The sequence below is a fragment of the Phymastichus coffea genome, unplaced genomic scaffold, assembly GCF_024137745.1.
Source record: "Phymastichus coffea isolate CEN01 unplaced genomic scaffold, Cenicafe_Pcof_1.1 PCOF00056, whole genome shotgun sequence".
NCBI lineage: Eukaryota > Metazoa > Arthropoda > Insecta > Hymenoptera > Eulophidae > Phymastichus > Phymastichus coffea.
The window spans coordinates 109,795-123,953 of record NW_026706867.1 but is presented as its reverse complement, the minus strand read 5'-3'; positions in this window follow the sequence as shown (position 1 = coordinate 123,953).

Here is a 14,159-nt window from a genome sequence, read left to right as displayed (position 1 = left end):
TACTATTCGGTGCAAATTTTCTTCACAATTATAAAACAGAAATGTCTTCCTGAGCTTGAATGGCAAGAGCATTTTTATTCAAATTTGTTAATTGAATTGCGCTCGCTATGCATTCGTTGGAAAGTCCCTTTGATAAAAATAAAAATCCCCGCGATGACTAATCCAACGAGAAAGCCCCTAACGATCACCCTTCGCATCTGTCATCACTCGTACATTGTCTAATCGCTGACGGGATTTCGCCGAGTAGATGGTATATGTACGTGTACAGGTGCGCATCCGCCCGGAATCGAGGTGGCGCCGACAAATCCGCGCGCGAATTTCCCCGTAAAGTACGCGTACGTTCGAGTGATGCTAATGCCGGCTTAGGCGCGAATGCTACTCAGGTGCGCAGAGCTTTTCTCTTTCTCTTTGACGGCGTTGAAAGCAGCTTTGATTAGCCTTGAAAATAAAATAGTCATGAAGGCGTCGCACGAGCGTGCCTGCACCTAGGCCCCACCAGTTACAGACGGAATTCACGCAGTCTCGTGTATTTCGGTGTACTTCACGGCGCTATCTCGCCTCGTACGTACACCGCGAACGACAATTTCGGGGGTTGCTTCGCTGCTCCTCCAATATATCCGCCCGTCGATAAACGAAGGATATTTTGCTTCTGCGTTAAACGCGCAAGTCGCAAGCGTGAGATTAATGATGCTGGGTGTCCTTCGTTTTTTTAATAAATACTGGTGCGTAGATCGTTGATTTTATCTCAAGCGTCGACAATAACAGAGAAATCGAAATCCCAAATTATTTTAAATTTCGCTGTGTTATTATCAATAGATAACTTCTTGATATTCAATAACCATAAATGTTAATCTTATAAGAATAGAAACTTTCAATCGTCGCGTCAATTATTTACGTCGGGATGTTCTAGCTGGGTTACCGATTTTTATAAAATTTAGAAGAATACTTCGTTTTAACACTCCATAAATGAAACAAATATCAGATTCATCTCATAGGTCTTTTGTCCATCGATAGATATCCTAATGCGATTAATCATAAAAAGTAGAGCTGAAATTTTTTGCTTACGCCTTTTCACAGCTTGAATCTACTCGCTATAGACTTAATAAGTAATAGGGATAGCAGAAATCAAGATCATTAATTTGATCCTTCGGATGACCAAATTTAAAGATTTTTGAGTCGGATGTCATTGATCAAAGATCGTCATAAAAATTGCATATTAGAAAGTATTTCAAAGTTTACGTGTACATTGAGTTATGAATGAATTCGTGAATTATTATACATGTAGTATATACATGTATAACGTAGTATTTTTCAATGTTCACATAAAATCATTGTTTTTACTTACGAATTGGCACTCTTCTACACCAGAAATTATAAATATTCAATTACTGTTTGCATGGTGCTATAATATATTCAATAAAAATATTCAACTCTCGACAATTAAGCACTAGAAATATTCACATTTTACATACAATTTATCTCATCCATGACATAAAACATCTCGATAACATGGTATAATTGTTGCTCTCTTGTCCCGTAAACGCTCCATTTGATTATATTATAATCAACGTTTAATAATTGAGGAAAAGCGTAACTTCAGCTTACAACCGTGTCATTGCTCAGAAATGAAAATGAAGCTTCGTAAGCAGCAACGCACTAACTCACTCGCAAAAACAATAACCTTCGGCGGAAGATGATCCCTCCGCAGCTCTACGTCATGGTTAAACAGCCGTTGGATTTGGCTTAAGGCTGGCGCAGTTATTTTCAATTACCCATCGCGGGCGTGCAAAAGAGAGGAGAGTGAGAGTGAGAGAGAGAGAGAGAGAGAGAGCGAAGACGCCGCGTAATGTATGCGAGATAAAGGGCCGGGAGACTAAGATATTATAGGGAAATGGGCGTATATAAGGCAAGCGAGAGTCGCTGCTGCTGCTGCTGCGAAAGTGCGCGAAACGGGCCGCCCATAACTTATCGCAGATTTAAGGCTCTTAGACTTAAGGGACTCTAATAATAATATAGCGGCGCACCTCCTGCAAACCCGACACAGCGCGCACCATTCGCCTTTCGCGTTTCGCGATGCTTTCCGCTTGCGTTGAACGATTTTTTTTTATTCGGTATTTGATCGACATTAGAGAATCTATCATATATTTCGAACGTCATTGAAATTGTTTCGAGAGGTTTTTGCAAGTTGGTAGATAGATTTTCTTTTGCCTAAACGATTGTATTCGGGTGACTTGAAATAAACGATTTTTTATTCATCGGATTGGCGAATTTTAATTTAGTGGCATTCTATTGATGTTATGATTGATTTACCAAACTTACAAGGGAGACACAATTAAGGGAGACAAAACATAAATACGTTCATTCAACAAATCAGAACGGGTTCAAGCCGAATGGAAGTTATACTAAACAAAAATCAGACATTCTAGCTGCTAGAGTATTATCCCTTATCAATCGGGTCCTCTCATAGTCATATATGTAACAGCAAAGCCTTATCCTTCAATGGATTTATGTCTGCTCTTGTGTTTCGATATTTATAGTGTTCCTCCCTTTCGGCTATTCACGACGTACGAGTCTAACTATATGCAGGATTGATGCCACAAAGTAATATGCGGATAGGGATGTACGTGGCCTTTGAGCGTATCAGGGATGACATAGAAAGTTTCTCGCTTAGCGAGACTCGTCTGTGAAATGTTTCTTGAGGTTTATGATTCAAGTAATGCAATGCTTTCCGTGAAAATCGCAATGAGCTTGCTAACAATTACTGCAATTGTAGAGATCAAGCGTTGACGACGTGATTGTTTTGTATAAAAAGAAAAAGAAAAGAAAAGTACGAATGATAAAAATTGAGCAGAAACGTCGAGGCAAAGCCGATAACGCCGAGGATCCAATCAAACATAAGTAACTTTTATGAGGCATCGTTTTTATATTCTCGTCGTCGCGGAGAAAAGATCGGCCGACGACACTTGGCGTAAGTGACCGTAACGAGATTTTCCATCTTCAATCTGTCGCGCACCCTTTCGGGCTTCGCGCGTCAATTAGTTAATTGAGCAACTCCACTGGAAAATGGACCGGACTCGTGGGGGGTCGCGCTTCGACATCAAAGCGCCTTTCAGCGTCTCCGCAGCTTCCTTACGGCTGGCCAATTAATATCGAGACTCACGTGTTTGCTCAGCTCTGGACTCTCCGCGCGTCTTATCCCTGCTTTACCTCGTAATAGTAAGTAAACAGAGACTGCCGCTGGCTGCTCTGTCGCTCGTGTGTGACAATCCGAAAGACATTTGCGCCCGATCGAGGTTCACGGTGGCGCGACAGCAGCGTTCTCGTGGTATTCGCTCGACTGGGAGATCAACGTATCTTCGCGAGTCAGCGAATTATTTATAACGAGACACCTGCAACAGCCCCGGCAATTTCTATTCGGCGGCTTTCACTTCTAAACAGTGCCTTGCTCCCGTGCCCCAAAACTTCCCTTCAGCTTCTTTACCACGAAGAGATAGCGTTGTCTCGCAGTGCATATACTTCATAAAGCTGAAGGGTGCTTTATGTATTACGAAGTAAGATATCCGATGATTTAGCTGCGCAACGTCTTATCTCGACGCCAGCGTCTCTCGACCGACCGTGCTGTTACTGCTGCTTCGTAATCTTTTATTAATTCAGCGACTTACCAAATTTATCGCGGTCTTTGTTTACCTCTGACCTCTTAAATCTCCCAGAAAATGCCATTACTTCTCTCTTTTTTTCTGCATTGTTGCCGGTGACCGGCGCTGAGATTTTTCACGAGGACGCGAGTGCAAGGACAGCGCTTATCGTGAAAAGTATATATTTGGTTGTTACGTGCGCGAGCTTGGGTTTGCCTTTAAAGCATGCGCGCGCGTATAGAATCTTATGAAATTTGACTGCTCGGGAGGCCAGTCAGACAGATCCTCGAAGCTGCGTCAGTTATTGAAATCTGTGGGCTCTGAGTTAGCGTTGTTATTTTTTATGGATGAAGGTTTCTTAATGTCCGTACTACTCTCATTCGATCTCGTGCATTCATTAAATTATTGCAATTCGTCACTGTAAGCTTCTCGATAATACGTGTGTATTTTTCATTAATGAGAATGAAATTGCCCGACAGCGGAAAATTGTACTGATCAGCGGGTAAGCCAAGAAATACTTTCCAGTTGATAGTTATGTGATTTATTACATAAAAATGTCTAACAATGTCCAATAAGCGCTCGAACAAAAGACCCGCAGTCTTGCAAAAACAGTCGAACGAACCAGCGGATGCGGCGGTGGTTTTCTTTCGCAGCACGGGTTAAGTATGAGTTAAGTCCTTCGGCATTAAGACGCGGAGGGAGGAAGTTTTCTCTCTCCTCTCTTGGTGGGCGAAGAAGGCGGCCAACGGGCGGTGATCTATGGCAGGATTACCTATCGCGGTATTTCTTCATGAAATTTCTCTTCTCCCTTCTATCTTCTTGATTCTCTCCGCTTGTCTCTCTCTCTCTCTCTCTCTACTTTTTCCGCCATCATCTTGGCCTTTTTCGTTAGCTCTCTCTCTCTTTCTTGCTCATGCGCTAATTCGTTACTTCTTTTTTTTTTTCGTATAGCTTGTCCGCACCCCGTTTATTTTGACGCCGTGATTTTGTCGGTGAGATACTTTACATTGACCTGGCTTTGTTGGGCTTTTAGATTTCCTTTGCATTTGTATTGCACTATACTGTTAGTTGCATACGGGGAAATAAATTTGATTTTATTAAGTTTTGTTTCGTTTGAGTCTCGTGCATTGTCCTTTTTCTACAGACGAATTATAGTCGACCTTTGCATAGTGTAACCTCTAACGCGTGAATATACTATATTTTTATACTTTTTTCTATACTTTTGAAGTAATTACAATGAATTTGCAATTGAAAGATCGAAAAGGTATTGTAGATTCAGGAAGCAAACGTTGGAGCTGCCGTTTATCAGTAAGTCAGTGACAATGAATTAAAAGTGAATAGTACCCATTCGGTGATGCAGTGATGCGAGCCAACTCTTGCGGCAGCACGGTAACGGCTTTGGAAATAATTTCAACTCGTGGAGCATCTCCAGCTGCGAAGCGCCGCCTGATCATATCCAGAGCTCCTCCACTTACAAAAATCAGAAAAATAAATCATCTCGCTAATCCACAGTTGAACCCTCGGGAAAAAAGGAAAATATTACGTGTAATCTAGCTTTTTCCCATAGCTCAGCTCATTCTCTCTCACGCGCATCTCAGCCAGACATCTCACGAGGCCCAATCGTCCGAATTCACACTTTCTCTCTCTCTCTCTCTCTCTCACTCTTACGTTTTCCTTTGGCTCGGCGCAGCCGCTACGCGCTACGTATAGCGTTCGCCGGGGCTTGTATCTTAATAACATTCATGAGCTCAGATATAGCCCGCTAGATTTATTGCCGTACCCCCAGCCGAGATTTCGCCTTTTCCCGCGCGAGCCGCGGAATTGGCACTTGCTATCTTCCGCGCGAGAGGAGACCAAAAAGAGCGCGAGGCCAAGGAAATTCAACCCTTTTCGCCGAGAAAGAAGGAAGGATGGATTTCAATAAGGCGGCTGCTCTTTATTTACGAGCCGTGGATTTTTTTTTCTCCTTTCAGATCCTCCATTGCGTTTCCCGACTTCCGAGTAAAGACTTCACTGTCTGTGATGAATAAGCAGTGCGCTATTTGTATATTTTTAAGAATTTACTTTTCCTTTATTTATTTGATACACGTATTGTGCACTTCACTCTCGAGTTTCGAATAAACCTAAAAATTGCCAATTATGAGAGCGATTCACCAAAATAAAATTAATATTCCATTATTATTGTGAAAGCTCCGCTAGATGGTTAATAATATCTTCAGTACTTAATTCATCGGATAGAAATTCCAAGACAAGGGATACGCTTGTCTTGATACTTTATATGTATTGCTCGGTCTGTTTGGCAGGTTTGATGCTATCACTTTGTACACACGTAGTCATGAGAAAGGGGAGAAAAATAGAGTTACAATTGTACAGTTAACATAATTTCGTAATTTATACAAAGTTGTTAAATAGATTTTTAACATTGACAATTAAATATGTTCTCTAAAATATTTTTGGATGGTATTATATTTATTTTGTAACTAACGTTTATTAATTTGATGTATATTAATTTGTTAAATAAAGTACTGAAGATTCTGATAATCAACTAATGAAAGATTTACAAGAATAACGGAGCAGTAATTTTATTAAAAATTTACTCAATATAAAAGGAGATAGATGGGTAATTGAGATACACTTTTTCCTTTAAATCTTTTTCATTCGATTCAATTTTAAATTTGTTGCTTTGAAAATAATGATAGACGACGTCACTGAAACGTTGGTAAGACTTGGAAAAAAATACTAGCAAGAAAGGATTCAAAGGGGAAAGATAATTCCGATTGCCCAACAACCTCCTTTTGTAAATGATACTGTGAATTGCTCGGGATAAAGCATCGACATAATTTACTTTATAATGTACGATATCTGAAAAATTGGTTGAGTTGTACTAATTGTATTAATTCATGCTATAATGATAATGAGTGTTATAAAAATCACATATTATGGAGCGACCGAATTATCTCGTTGACGAAAAGGAAACACGATCCATCTAACGGCAACTACATCTCGTAAATTACAAATTTCCATATGATCGTTCCATGTGCTTTGGCACAAGATAATTACGTTTCATTCTATCTTTAACTAATATATAATGCATGTAAATTTGAATTCTCCAGAATTTGCTTCAAACATAAAAACTCATTTACAAAGACTTTTTCTAACGTATGGTATTAATACATTCAAGTTGTTATTTTTTTTTTCAATCGCAACGCAAAATTTTTTCCGAATTCACTTTCCAATTACACCGCTCATCTATAATTCGACCAGCGCAAGTAAGAAAAAAAAAGAAAAACAATATCGAGCATCCGCTGTGCTTATCTGTCGCCTGCTCCCATGTCGTCGAAAAGCCACTTCGGCGAAGGGGAGAAAAAAAAAGTGACCAGCAGCAAAGGATGATCCTTTGGGCGAGTCTCGGCCATAAAGCCTCTTCTCCAAGCGGTCCACCTTACATCATCAAGATCGCATCCTTGTAACGACCGGCGGCAGTTTAAGCCCTCGGCGGCGGCGCTGTTGCAGCAATACAGATTTATGTAAGTATTTAGTAAAGGGAGGCAGCGCGGCTCTTTGCGCTGCTTTATCGCGAGTCGACCAGCAGCGCGTAAGATGCGGCTCTCGGCGTTGAGAGGCGGGAGACGGAGACTTGGCGCGCTAGTTTTCCCGTGAAAGTTGACCGTCGAAGTTAATTGTTGTTTGGCTTCGATATGTAGACGATGCGCTCTTCTTTGTACTTATTTCTCTGAGTCTCTGGCGCGCGATTAAGAACTAATTGGACTTCTGTAGCAAAAACCATCGATTTTCCGACTGCTATATATATATATATATATATGGTATATATTAAACATTCCTTGTGATTTTCATCATTCAAGTAAAATTGCAAATAAAAAGTATTACTTCTCCTGAGCAATGCTGTTCGTGCGTAAACTCGAATTAGTACAGTAAACCACCTTAATCAAGCGAAAGAGATTCTCTCTCATGGTCTTTGCTCGATTTCTTCGCTACGTAATAATTGACTGTATTAAGAGAAGAGAAGGAGCTTGGTTAAGCCATTGAGAAACTCCATCCCCTCCCGTATACTCTCTTTCTTACCCACATAAATTATGTATCGTTTCGGGGCTAAGATGCTTCGTCGATGCGTACACCTGCTCACATGCGAGCTAAGATTGCCGCCGCTGCCGAGTTACCCTTGTGCTTTTCCCCGCTCGCGCTTCTATAATGCTTACGTCGAACTTTGTCGTAATGGTTCTTTTTATTCGAGTATGGAAAGTATCAATTTCCTCGCAAGGGTACTCGCTACATTTCAAATACGCCATTTCAACTTATGCTTGAAATTCCGGTTGCCGAGCAACTATTTGTAGATGACAATGAGTACACTAAAACCAGTTTCAAACGGCATTTGCCATCGACACAATATCCGCAATGTCAGAAACAATATCCGAGGTGAACCGCCACAATAGAAAGAAACATAAAAGTCCATAATGACCAGTTGCCTCCCCCAGAAATTAAGCTCAAGTCAATATACGAAGGGTTAAAGGGGTTACGAAGGAATTAAACGACGTACAGCATCGATTGGAAGCAGTGAGCGGAAAAAAAGAAAGAGAGCAGAAGATGATACTCGGGAAAGTTGGTCCACTCGGCAGCGGCGAAAGCCATTACGAAAGGATTTCTTTTATTTACGATCGGGCCGCTGGCGTGCGCTAAGTGGCCAGAGCACGCGGGAGCTTGCGATAGATCTTGACCAAAAGCGTTCACGGGGTAAGAGTCTCTTAAGAGGCTCTGCTCCGTCTAATATTCGGTTGTAGATCAATTAAGACGCTCGCGCCCAAGCGCAAGCACAGTTTTCCGGCTTGCTTGTAATCTCTTTACGTGATTTACGTCGCGGATCAGACTCACGCCCACGTCTGCGCGCGCGTGCTCTCTCGCCGCTGCCGGTATGATCGCGATTCGACGACGGCTTGCGTGAAGTTTGTTAAGCATAAGCGGCGCGCGCGACCGTACGAACTAATCAAAACGGATGGTCGACGCACCGTCGTTTGCCCACTCCATTGCCTTGCGCTCCAATTGAAAGTGCTACTCCTGCCAATTCTCGATAGTGATTTCTCTTCGATCTCGCTATCAACAATTTAACGCGAGCTATAAAAAAACAAGAGCGAGATCGACGTTCAATGACCATTTAGAAGAAGATTACGGAAATCCGAGCACGTAGCTACAATAAATTGGGAGATTAATTAACGAGCCGGCATCGTCCAAATACACTGGCTGGAAAATCCTAAATGGGACTTGGTTTGTATGCTCTGTAGAGGAAGAGAGAGGGGGGGAGAGATATCCCGAGAGATGACGAGCGACTTTGCGGAAAATCCGTCGCTATGTCTCATTACTTTCAATCGCGCAAAGGGGGAAGGACACCAACGGTCATTGCGTCTTTCTCCTCTCTTCTCCCTATCTACCCAGAGGGTGGGATTAAAGAATAAGAAGATAGCTGGGAAGGCGGGAAAGGTCAGAGCTCATTTGTTCGTCACGACTCTTTCCCTCGATGCTTTTATTTGCGTGAATGCTTTTCTTTGCACCGTAGTTGTTGACTTTTTTTCTTTTTTAGCGAAAAATAGTATTTTACGTGAAACTAAAGAGCATGGATATTGAAAAATTTTCTACTCGAGAAATAATTTTCATTCGGAGGTTTTTGCAAGTTTCTATTTTATAGTCACGCGTTATTGTACAAAATAATAAAGTCATGTAATATTTATATTTAATAACAGAAAACTAATAATATGTTTCTTTTACCTCTTAATTAATTTCGGTAAAAATTTTTACTTGTTAGTTTTATCATGACATCACTAGGTGGCAAATTAGCCCTGCTACTTATATAGACAAGTCACTAGTTGTTAAAATAATTTGAGTTATTAATATTTTATGACTTGTAATTTTATTTACAGTTTAATACCAAATTCATTGTTATTCTTGACATGATTTTAGCTACCACATTTTTATAGCAACCAAATAATGTGTATGTATTGCCATATGTGTGTTTGTGTATATGTTATACACACACACATGGCACTTTTATGAAAAATTTTTTATTATAATGCTATTTGAATATATAACAGGATAAACTTTAACATCCTTTTTGTTTTATGTTAGAAATTAAAAAAAAATATCTATATGAATGTTTTAAAATAATCGAATAATTTTATTATAAAAGTTACCATCGCAACGATGAGAACGAGCAAAATATTTATATAACATGTAAAATAATGATAAACAAATATGATACTCATTTTTAATTTTCTGCAAAATCATCATAGCAGCAACAAATTTTTAAAATGACAAACATTTTTTTAATCGACACAACACGAGACAACAACGATGGAATAGGCCATTTTTCATACTTTTATTACGAAAAACATGTTATATATACATATAAAATAGAATTTTTCACAAAGACAGAAAAGTAAGATACTTATGAAATTTGTTTTTCTGCTTATGGTCTATTGGGTTCCATAAAAAACTTCACTGTTCGAGGAAAAAGCCGCTACTTCACAAACAAGAACTAATCTAAGTGGAGAGGGAGTCCGAACGCACAGCGGTTTTCTTTATTGCCTCGCGTCATATGCTGCCGAATTTTCTCGCCAGCCTAGCCGCCAATGCCGTCCCGCTGCGCACGCGTGTTTTGGGCCTTGCAGGCACGCCGGCACGTTTACGCATTCCCGCTCTCGCTCGCCAGCCTGCCGGTCCTAGGGACAAGCCATATTATTGCCCTATCCGTAAATCATCGAGTAAGATGAAATGATCCACACGACCAAGAGCGAACTCCACACGGGGTCTACAGTCTTCGGGGAGCGAGCTTCGCGAATCTGAGATTTCTGGCTTCACGGCCACGTAACGTATCCCGCGCTCGTACACGTTCACGGGTCGAGTTTCAGCTCGGAGAGTATTATTGTTGACTCAATTGCAGGTCCGCGACAAGCCGTCCCGGTGTTCATCATCGCGTCATTTGTCGCTCATTCATTCTCTCACATACTACATCGCATATCACATCCGTACGTCCACTCCTCTCTCACAATCGATTCCAATTAATTTGGCATAGACAGCTCGATTGTGGATTAGCCATTAATGCTATCCTTAGTTAGGATGACTGAACTAATTGTACATCGCTGCGCTACAAACTTACTCTCTAACCGCAAGCTAAACTAATCAGCTACACAGCTGTGGATTCATTTTCATAAATTTTTTGTCATGCCGCGTGATGATGCTCAGACCCGAGAGCAGCAGTGGATTTTCTTTGTTTTTTCCGTTTTTTTATGCATCTTCGAATTTCGACCGAAGGTTCGAAGTCAAGCAATATGCACGGTCCTCGCGAACGCGCATGTACGTATTTTCTCACGCGACGCGTTTCCTCTATTCTCTCTTACTTTCAATGCCTGGCGCTATTTTCGTGTACTTATCGTCCACTCGAATTTTTGTTATTTTCTAACTCGCGTCTTTATTTACTCTCACGAGCTCATTTTACTAAAACCGATACTTCTCGTTCGCGTTTCTCGCACGGTCTCACACTCGACGCTCAGGGCTTTTTCCGAAAATAAGACCTTTTACTTGACGTTTTTTACATTGCGATACTTTTCGAGTTATGATAACTTATGTTATATTTTTCAGGAAAATTGCTACATCTGCAAAAGTATTGGAGGTAACGGGAAAAATAACTTAATATGTATGGTTTTACAGAGAAAAAAGGCTTTATGGCATTACCAAATATAGGTCTACTTTCAATATACTTTTATTACGCTAAACGTGAGATACATATGAAGTAAGTATGACAGTTGAATACTTGAAAATTATTTTTCTCTACGTGGTCTGTTTGGTTGGTTTATTGGCCGATTGGGCTTAATGGGGACGATTGTCCTGTCCCAGAAACTATATTATGTTTTTGTAATCGACGAAAATTTATTGGATTTTTGTGCACAGATTATTATAATTTGAAAAGTATTGGAGATAGCGAACAAATAACGAAATTTACGCGGCTCTAAGGGGCTAGGAAAAAAAAACTGTTACATTTTCAAAAATAGCGAAAAATGTTTTAGACAAAAGTTGCTCGACTTTGAGGAGGACATGTCCTCATGATCTTGCCATTGACTGTGAATTTTGTTTTCTAGGTAATATCAAAGTCAACATTATTTTGCAAATAGAAACTCGTATTCTTGATCTCGGATTCGGAAAGATCGCGAAAGTTTAAATCTAAATAGGTACTCATAACCTATAACCAATGATCAATGTACAATCCTGTTCATTCAAAATGTGTTAATAATAATAATAATGATGATAATAATAATAATAATAATTGTACTATTAATTATACGTATTAATAAATTAAATATTAAAAATGTTGACCACCGACTTCTGGACTTCTCAGTAAGTTATTCTTTGGTAAAGAGATGCTGTGACATCTGCAACAAATTCTGTAGGTATAAGCTCAGCTTCATCGACAATACATTAACGTATTTTTCGTAAATTGGATGGCTTCGTCCTGTACACCCTATGTTTCAAATAACCCTAGAAAAAATAGTCAATTGGACCCCTATGTTTTATCCATTACCACGCTACGAAGAATATAACAAGGTCTATGCTTATAGCATGGGTCACCGAGAACAGTGGGGCTCTCAATCGTTGAAAGGCGAGCATCGTTGATAAAATTGAGAAGCTCTTTGCACAACGAGTCAGCAATCCGGCAAAACTTCCCAAAGTCAATGACGAATTCAATTGATCATGGGTTCGAGACTTTGTGGCAGATTCATCTTGCTCTAGATCTAGCTACGAGAGCAAGTTTATCCTGTTGGCAAAATATAAATTTCATTTCTGGTGGAACCGCATTATGGGAGCAATAAAAGAGACAGGAAGAAAGACGAAGCTGAAAAATCTGCAGCATCGGATTGCAACAGTGAATGGTGGGTTTATTCACACGATTGATGGTCAAATGACTGATTTGTGGTGTTACCATCAACCAGGTTCTAATGACACGGAATCCCTGACACTGTCATCGAATGTGGTTTGAATGTGAATCTGTGTAGATGAGTGTATCGCTGCGGGGTTAGAAGATCAGTTACATCCTCGCCATTGACTCTGGGAATCAGTACTTTATCACAATTAAACCAATCAGAGGAATTGATCGCGAAAAACCGATTGACACAAACAATCTATCAATTATTAATCTGTGTGTGTGTGTGTATTTATTTCATTTTATTTGATTTCATTTTATTTCATTTCAATTTTGTTCAAATAATACCAGCAGGACTTTGGCAATTGATAGGACACGGAGAAGGATTTTTCTCTTCTTTAAAGAATACATGTTTATATTTAAAAGAATGTTTTTCTGAAATGAAGGAAACAGCGTTAGCTTTCTAATTGGAAGAAAATCTTTCTACTTAAGATATGCTATTTTATTGTAATGGATGACTTGTAATCGTAGATTTCTCGAATTAAGAACGTTCGCGATGAAGAATTCAACACAAAGCAAGAAAGTATTTTTCTGTGTTAGCGTAAGCACTCTTCACTTTGTTGTTCCATCAGTAATGGTTTTTATAAAAGCAATCGATTCGCGCTGACTTCATCGGAACAACGACAACAAAGCTCCATTTTCATCAGAACAAGAGCAAGAAAAAAAGGAAAGCGAGCTCGAATTTACTTTAATTATACTCGATCCACAAGCCCTCTGCTACGGAGCGAAGTCTTGGTTTCTTTGGGCAGCTTATACTTTCTTCGTTGGTGTTTCGTCCCCCGCGGATTACGCGGCCAATCCCGCTGCTAATTTGCGAGCCCTCAAACGCTCGTCTTGGAGCTCTCGCGCTACTGCTCATCGCTCGCTCCCGCAGCTACTAAAAAGTACATTGACTTGGCTTCGAGTAAGTCACTTAAGTGATGCCCGAGATTTCTTTTATGCTGCTGCTGCTGCTATACTACCGAGGGTTCATTTCCGGGAAGGGTAGTTAATTTTTTTTTTTTTCAGCGTCACGTTAATCTTGCGATAATTATTTCTGCGTCTTACGGTGAATCCTTTCACCGAGCTTTCGGTTGTTCGTAGTTGCGCAATTTTTAAATAACGAACTGTTAACATGTTTATTGCGACAATGGATATTTGCTTAATCGTTTGCTTATTAGTAAAAAAGTGTCTGAACTAAAACCGACGGAATAATAGCGTTAAAAAAGCAGTTTGTAAGAATATGCCCACATAAAAATATCTTTATTCTCGTATTGTTAGAAAATCGAATGATTCGTGATGTGCGGTGCACCTTTTGCCAAGGTGACAGGCTAATGAAAACGCTTATTTAGAAATGTTCATGCCCATAAAGGAAAGCTTGACACAAGCGACTTCATTAAATCTGACAAACAGCCATACACAACATCCCAATAATTCCCCGAGCAGAAATCCGCGCTTCAATGAAACAAAGGCCTCGTTCCCTGCGTGCACTCAAATAATCGCGATGCACTTTCCCTCCTGCATAAAATCCAATAATGCGCGGCTTCGCGTCGTTTAGCCGCGAT